Consider the following 8849-nt stretch of genomic DNA (forward strand, 5'->3'; position numbering starts at 1 on the left):
TGTAGCTAGAGAGGGAAATGGAAAAGAAACATGGGGGCAAGGTGGGGATCTCATGAAAATCAAAGGGAGAATAATAGAGGAAAGGAACTAGAAGATGGGAGGCAAAGAGGGAGGAGATAAGTGCTATGGAGTGATATTTGCCAAATTATATTTTTATGTGCATGTATAAATATGTAACAACAAATCCTATCAGTATGTACAAACATAATGCACCAATAAAAAAATGTGAAAAGAGAAAAAACAAAAATTTGAATTTCAGATAAACAACAAATAATTTTGTAGTATATGTCCCAAATATTACATGAGACATACTAAAAAGTTGGTTGTTGTTTGGATGAAATTTAAATTAACTGAGTCCCACCTTTTTGTTTGTTTAATCTGGGCATCATACATTGGACATCTTCTTGGGCACTAACCCTGACAAATGCCAGCCACTTTGGGACTCCCCAGAGAAAGTGATGTGATGACAGTGAGATCCCTTTTCAGAAAAGTGATCTGATGACAATGGGAGATGGCATGTTGCTGGCAGTGAGAGAAATGAATAAAATATTTCATACTTGTTTTCAGGACCTGTCCCTTAAAGTCTTGGAATTCTCCAATTTCTTGATCTGGTCTTAAGATCAAAGACAGGCCTTACAGTTCTCTTTGGTAGGGCATATGTACTCTTTTAGATTAACATTCTGGAGCAATTTCTTCAGAGAGGGATATATCAGAAAGTATAGAAAAATGTTATTAGGCTGATATAGTTTTTTCTTCAGTTTTCATTGATTGTTAGATTTAAATAAGTCACTCCTTCTTTTAACTATTAATTAACTATTAATACTATATTCTACATATTGATGAATGTTTCCCAAGTTCTAGCTTCTGTTCTAAACATTTCACACAAGATACTTAAGGCCTATTGGTTATCTGTGTTTTATGAAGGAGGAAATTGAGAATCAGAGAAGATGACAAACTCTCCCAGGGTCACTTCACTAATAAATGAGAGAAACAAGTTGCAACCCAAGCCTTCTTACTACAGAGTTTTCAGAATAAAAATCTTAAAAAATAAAGAGTACTCATGATGTGGCTCAGTCATAAAGAGCCCCTGGGTTCAATCCCCAGTTACACACACAAAAAAAAAACACACACATACATTCAAAGAATATGAATCTACCCTTAAAACTTTCTTCCTTCTTGCTGTCCTTTCCTCCTGTTCTGTCTTTTTTTACACAAACGTGATCATCTGCCATGTTTCAAGCAGCATAAGTGGCTATGCATTGATGTGGTGAAAAAAGCCGACAGTCGTCTGTCTTGTGATTCTTTAAATTTAATTAAATTTGAGGATGTATGCAAGTTCACCTAGACCATTTCAGACAAAGTAAACACCCAGATTAGGGATGCTGATTCTTTGACTATACACGTCTTCTCTTTCTACAACTTAGGTCAGTTTGGCCCCCATCTATAGACCTCTTTATGTCTCCTAACAGGAGAATTTAAACCTTTGGTTCTGGAACTCACAGTAGTATGTAGTAGTCCAATCATTAAAGCAATGTCCTGGATGAGTACAGCTTAACTGCCTTCTTTGGACACTAGAACTTGGCAGCATTAGTCAAGTGAGGTATGGAGTCCAGCTGCTTATATAAAACAATTCACAAGGAAGTTCTTTAGCTTAAAACTTTATAAAAACCACAGAAGGACTTAATTTTTAAAAACTACAAAAATTCATACTCTGAAATGAGAACTCTAAGCATCTAAATATTTGATACATAATGAAATTTTCCTCACTGAAGAGAGTCAGTGGAGCTTTTGGTTTAAGTGGTTGTGCTCTGAAGCAAAACAACCTAGGCTTGAATCTCAGTATCATCACTTACTAGTTGTATGAGGACCTCAGTTTCTTTATTTGTGATATGGACCTAATAATGAGATAACTACCAAGTTACTTACTTCAGTATCTGGCACAGAGTAAAGAACTGGTGAGCTTTCTTAAAAACAAAATAAACTATCTGCTTATTTATGAATATGATCCCATACATGAAGGATGTCATTTTTTTCATATTAGAACTTTTATTAGTGATTGCAGAAAGTCTCCAGGCTGTGTTTATTCACTTCCTCAAAGTTTACTTTAAAATGCAACTTTTCCCAGTTGATCTCTAAGAAGGTTTAGACTTTTCCAGAGTCTTGGGAAAATGCCAGCTGCCAGCCTACTTGGCTAACTTCCCTGGGGAAAGCTTCTAAATATGTGCTTAGCCCTGTAATCATGTTGATCTGTTCTTTGCCTTCTTCAAACATCTTCCAGTTAATTCTTTGTAAGAAGAATCACTTCCTATTTGGGGCTCAGGTTGAAAATAGATTCTCTTATTGGACAAAAATAAGAAACTCTTAAGACATTTTTATTTTGGTAGCATCCATTAGATTCACTCAAGAACTTTTTAAACTCAGTTGATGAGTTCCACCCCAAGGTTTCTGATCTAGTTGCTCTGGAGTGATAACTTGTGGATTTGCATTCATAATAGGTTCTCAGGTGATGCTGACATACTGGCCAAATGACTATTCTTGGAAAACTGCTCATTATTCAATATTATAAAACATTTGCATCCATATCTAACATTAACTTGAGGATGAATTGTTTCATTTAATAATTTCATGCTCAATATAATATAGGGAAAAGTTCCCATGTATTACACATCTAGGACCAGAATCTACTCATTCTTATCTTCTCCAACTTTATACAGAAATTGCTATTCCTGTCAAGGTTTCAGCTTCAAAAAATGTCTACTGTCAATGAGGAGTTCCAATGCCTGTCTGCCTACCTATCAGGATTTAAACTATTACCAACTCTTAGAATCCCTCTCCTACCCCATGTACTTATTTTGGATTCTTTTTTCATAAATAAATGTCTAAAGTAATAGTTTCTTAGTCTTAAGTTTGAACATTCTATAATAGATTGAAACTCATTTTCAACTTGTCCCACACATCTAGGAGCTTCTCAACTCCCCAAGAGACTAGTTTAATTTCAGATTGAAATAAGTGATGAGAACTCTCCACTGGTATGCTGATAAAAGCTTAACTATGGGTATTCCAGTATAAAATAAATGAAATTGTAGCATTCTATGCTGTAAACACTCACAATAATTGACTTCAAGCCACCAAACATAAAATCATCCAGTTCACACAATTCCTGACAATTTATTCCTTTGTTCTCACATGGCTATAACATATTGCTGGAACTTTCCTACTAAAAACCTTCCATAAACCAAACTAGATTTGTACTTTTTAAGATTTAATGTGAATACAAATGACCTGGAAATCTTATTTAAATGCAGATTCTGATTTAATAGATCTTGAATGGGGCCTAAGATTCTCATTTCCGACAGGCTTCTAGGTGACTGACATTAATGTTACTGGTCAATGAACTATAAGGAGCAAGTTCCTAGAATACATCAAAGAGCAAAATCTACAGTTCTATCATTAGTCCCCACCAAAATCATAATGAGGCTTAATTCCTCAATGCTACAGGATTGGGAGGTAGGGCCTAGTGGGAGGTATTTAGATCATGGGGGCAGAGCCCTCATGAATGGATTAATGCTTTTCCTTTCCAGAGTGGGTTAGTTATTGCAGGAATTCAGCCCCCTTTTTTCTCTCATACATGCCTTCTCTTCCTTTTTCTCTCTTTTTTAGGCTCAAACTTGCCCTTCTGCCAGAAACCAAGCAGATGACAAGGGCATGTTCTTGGACTTCCCAGTGTCTAGAAATGTGAGCCAAATAAATTTCTCTTTCTAAATCACCCTGTCTCGGGTATTATGTTATAGCAACAGAAAATAAACTAAGACACCATTTGTCCAAGGAAGAATTTGTCCATCCATATTATGGCCAGTAATGGTGGCTTAGAACAAAAAGCTGAACCAGTTATTCCTCTCATGAAACTGGAATTGGAAAAATGACAGTCTGAAAAAATGTAGGTGAGATGATTCAAGCTTTTAAAGTCACAGAGTAGATTTCAAGCTAAAGAAGCCTTGAAAGACAAGCCAAAAGTACCAGGGAACAAAAAGAATGAGTAGAGTTGCATGAATAAGTCAATTACAAGAATGGAATGAAGTGCTGAGAAAAGCAGAAATAACATGAGAAAAGAAGAGAGTGGCCTTTGAGAGGAAGATAGCAAATGCTGCCTCAGTTCCTGTTACAGTTTGAGCCTGCTGTATCACAGTCCCTCCCCTTGCCTTCTTCTGAGATCCCTATCTACCATATGTATCTATCGCTACAGTAACTTCTGTTTTCTTGAGGTAGCACCAGTATATTTCTATATCTTCTTTTAAAAAATAATTAAAGGGGTGGGGATACTGAATTGGTAAGTGCTTTCCCTGCAAGCACAAGGCCCTGGGTTCGATCCCCAGCATGAAAAAAAAAAAAAAAAAAACTGTAGGACTCTAGTTATTCTGGTTATAATGCATGAATTGGCAGTTCTATTCCAGAATTAGTTGCAAAGTCTTAATCCACAAATCCAAGATTTGGAAAAGTTTTTTGATATCTTCCATCTACCTACCTCTCTATGGTTCTCTGATTAATTTCTGGCAACACAGTCTCAAATATTTTTATAAGGTAGTTCATTTCACTTTTGGTGCACTGTAATTTTTAAAAGGTTGTTGTATATATTAAAGCTGAAATCTCTGTAACGTGGACCTCATTTTACCCTTTGGGTCATTCCATTTCCACATGGCAAATTTTCTGGAATTTGAGAATAGCTATTATGCCTTCCTTCAAATCTTCCCCTCACTTGGATAAATATGTTCCTATCCTTAACCACCCACACTTCTTCCCTTCTATGGCATGGAGATGAGAAATTCTCATCTTCCTCAGAGCCTTAACAATATACTCTAGTTTGTCTGTCTTATAAAATGTAGTCATAAACTGAACAAAACATTCTATAGGAAAAATGAATGTAACCTAAAATGGCATTACCTTATTTGACTGTTATAATGGCTTCTCTTAGTACTCTGTAATTTCCTTACTTTTCCTCAATACTTTGTTACTTATGACAAAAAAAATACCATGAATATCCCAAGTTTTGAAGTAAACTAAAAGATAAGTTTTCTTTGATCGACTTTTTGCTTTAATACTTCTGTATTCTAGAATAGACCATCAACACACATATAAAACAAGTCTCATATGTACTTTTTAATTTCTAGTGCCTACATTTTAAAAAGTAAAAAGAAACAAGTAAAATTAATTTAAATAACTTATTGAGTTCAGTATATCCATGCTATCAGTTCAAAGTGTAATTAATACAAACATTATTGAGATATTTTACATTCTTTTCTATATTAAGTATTTGAAACTTGACATGGAGCACAACACAATTAAAACTAACTACATTTCAAATGTTCAGTATCCAAGTGTGACTATCTTAATGGACAGCACACTTTTCTGATAATAATATCAGTTAGTGCTTATTGAACTCTAACTGCATACCAGGCACTTTTCTAAGGCATTTATATTGTTAACTCTTTAAATCTTAACAACAACCCTATGAAATAAACATTATAATTATTCTCATTTTACAGATTAAGGAATAGAGTCACGGAGAAGTTAAGTAACTTGGCCAGCTAGTTAAGTTAGGATTTGAACCCGGGATGCTTATCTCCAGAGTCTATGTCCTAAATCACTTTTTATATATGTCACATACATATGTCATGCTGGATACTGTGCTAAGCACTTCATATATTGTATTGTACTTAGTCCCCATTTTATAGATAAAGCAACTGAGGTCCCAAGAAATATATTTCTTGCCCAAGACCAGAAGCTAGTATTACATCTCACATCAGAGCCAGCATATCTGAACTTTGCACCTCCTCCTGCTTTGCTGCTACCCCTAAACTCTGGTGTTTAGACATTTTTCCACCCATGACTCAATATTTTTGATGCTGATGTTTTAAAGAATGACCAGATAACATCAGAGTGTGTGGGAGAAAATAAGCAACATGTAAGCACATGTACACTACTTTTTGATCTTCAAAGCTAAGCATATAAATCACAAGCACCAACAAAACACTAATTAGAGTTAGTTTTTTAATCTCATGTATGAGAAGGTAAAACTAGTTTGAAATATTTATCTAGAATATGGAAATCCATCTTTTAAAAATTCACACACCTGAGAAAAGTAATAGTATCAACAAAGCAATTCTCGGAAGGACATCTTATTTTTATAGCAGAGTGTACACAACTCTCAAGAGGAGGCTGTAAGTAATTGGAAGGATATGACACTCTTCCTCCCTTTTATACAGTGGGGCTTTGTTGTTTTGTAGACTTAGACGTGAACTTGAACTTTTGTTGTTACACTCCTTTCAGGTCTCTCTTTCTTTTAGATTAGGTCGATCTTAGGCTGAGTTCTTTGCCAAATTCCAGCCTTAGGGGTTAATAAGTTCTTTCTCTATCTTTAGGCATCTCCTTTTTACTGCTTCAGGAAATGAGCTCTGGGTTTAGGGAAACTTAGGGATTATTTCTTTATTATTTTTATCTGAAAAATATTGAGCTCAAGTATTCTATTATTCATCTATGAACAGTAGCATTATATCTTTGTCAAAATTATTTTATTCCACGGAGGAACTTTAGACAGGGCAACGGGGAAGGAGGGGAAGGAGGAGGGTTTGGGAGTAGGAAAGATGGGAAAATGAGACATCATTAGCCTAAGTACATGTATGAAGACACGAATGGTGTGACTACTTTGTAAACAACCAGAGACGTGAAAAATTGTGCTCTATATGTGCACTATGAATTGAAATACATCCTGCTATCATGTATAACAAATTAGAATAAATAAATACATTTAAAATAAAAAGTAAAAATTATTTTATTCCATTTACCCATTTTTTTTTCTGTTGTTGCTGTTTGGTTAGCATTTTTCTTCTTCCTGTAGTTAGTTATTAAGTAGTAGAGGTAGAGTTGTAATAGAGGAAATTGAGGAACAGGGAGAAAAGAGATTTTGAGTGGTTGGGCCTTTAATAATCAGCAAGCTATAGGTTCAAATCAAGCTTTTCTGGCATGATCAACCCCAGCAGGGTATGCCCTTACTCAGCGCTTCAATTTTTCCACCTGAAAATAGGGATGATGATATTTTTATAGCATATGGTTCTCCACAGTGGTTCCTCAGCTTCAGTGACACCTTGAGAATTTATTTTAAATAACTGTAGATATTTTTAAGGATTAATATTTAACAAATAAAAATGCTTTTCTAGATCCTCTGGGAAAGATGATAGAGCTCTATACCCTAGCAGAAAAACAGACCAAAGGGGTACAACAGGGTCCAAAGAGGGAAAATAATTAGCATCCTGAATCATCAGGGAAAATAGATGGTATTTAGAAAGGAAAAAAGAAAAGATTTCTCCAATATTCTGAATCATCAGGGTAAATAGATTGTATTTAGAGAGAAAAAAAGATTTCTCCAAAGGTCAAAGGAAAATAAGGATCAGGATAGGAATATAAGTAGAAGAGTCATTAAATAAAATGATAAAATGCTTTTAAACTGTAATAATCTTATATGAATGGCTAACTTCTTATCTTTTCTCAGATTGTAACATCATAAAAGGTATATAAAATATAATTTATACTGAAAACATAAGAATTCATTGAGCTCCTGAACCCATCCTAGAAGGAGGGTGAAAGAAGGCTAGCGAGAGTAAGACAAATGCTCTGGCTCTGCTATAGGAAGAGGCCAGATGCCCGTGACTGACAGGGAGGTGGGGATTTCTGCAGGGTTACCACAGCTCATCATATATACAGCACCCAGAATGGATTCAGGAATTAATGGCTATGTAATAGGAGGGCTCCAAAATGCAAGCCATGGGCACCCTGAGATTCAGATATATGTTAGACAGAGTATATCCTGACATCCTCAAGGGGCCTTAGCAGGGCTCTGAGGAGCAGTTCATCCTAAAGAAAGTAAGAGATTTTGAAGGGCACAGGTCCAGTAAGAGAGGGAAAGCAATACTGAATATGATACTTCTGCCTCATGCCTTCCAAGGATGAGTGTTAGAACCTGAGCAGGGGAGGCAATAGAAGAATATGTAAAAGAGCCATTTCTCTGAAAACTCTGAAGGATTTGTGAACACAGAACTTCTTGTTTGTGGGAACCGAGGTAACAAGGAAAACTTGAGAGAATTTCTTGAGTGCAAGTGGGAGAGCCTGGGATATACTTGGCACAGTGACAGCTTCCGTGATTTTGGCACCTTTCCTATAGAAAGAAAGTAACAAAAGCAGCAGAGGACAAAAATGCTGATGTTGTGCAGAAGCAAATGCGTTTGGGAACACTTAATGACACACTCCCTTGGTACATTCATCCAGAGCTAGGGAGACTTTGAAGGTGAAGCCAATAATTATTGGTGGGATCCCAAAGACAGAGAAATATAGAGCCTTAGATCACACTTGATTTGGGAATCACCAACGGCATGGGGAAAACTATCTGAAAATAATACAAGCAAAATATGATGATTGTTATAAGAATTGTGAAGTGTGATAGGACTTATTCAATGTTTAATTTTCTTATATTTTTTTGACCAGGATTAGTGGGGTTTTATTTCTTTGCACCTTTTAAAAAATATTTATTTCCTAGTTATGAATTAAAGTATGACACACTATATACTCCCATATCTTAATGTATTAATTGAATTAATATGATACACTTTGCTAAATCATATCTAGTTATCCATAACTGTTTATCTCATTCTTTATTATGTGAAAATTATGTATCTTTTAAAAATTATCTTATTTTATTTATTATAATTAGTTATATGTGACAGGAAATGCAATTCAATTCATATTACACAAATAGAGCACAATTTTTCATATCTCTGGTTGAACACAAAGTAGAGTCACAC

The sequence above is a fragment of the Urocitellus parryii genome, chromosome 10 (assembly GCF_045843805.1).
Source record: "Urocitellus parryii isolate mUroPar1 chromosome 10, mUroPar1.hap1, whole genome shotgun sequence".
Taxonomy (NCBI): domain Eukaryota; kingdom Metazoa; phylum Chordata; class Mammalia; order Rodentia; family Sciuridae; genus Urocitellus; species Urocitellus parryii.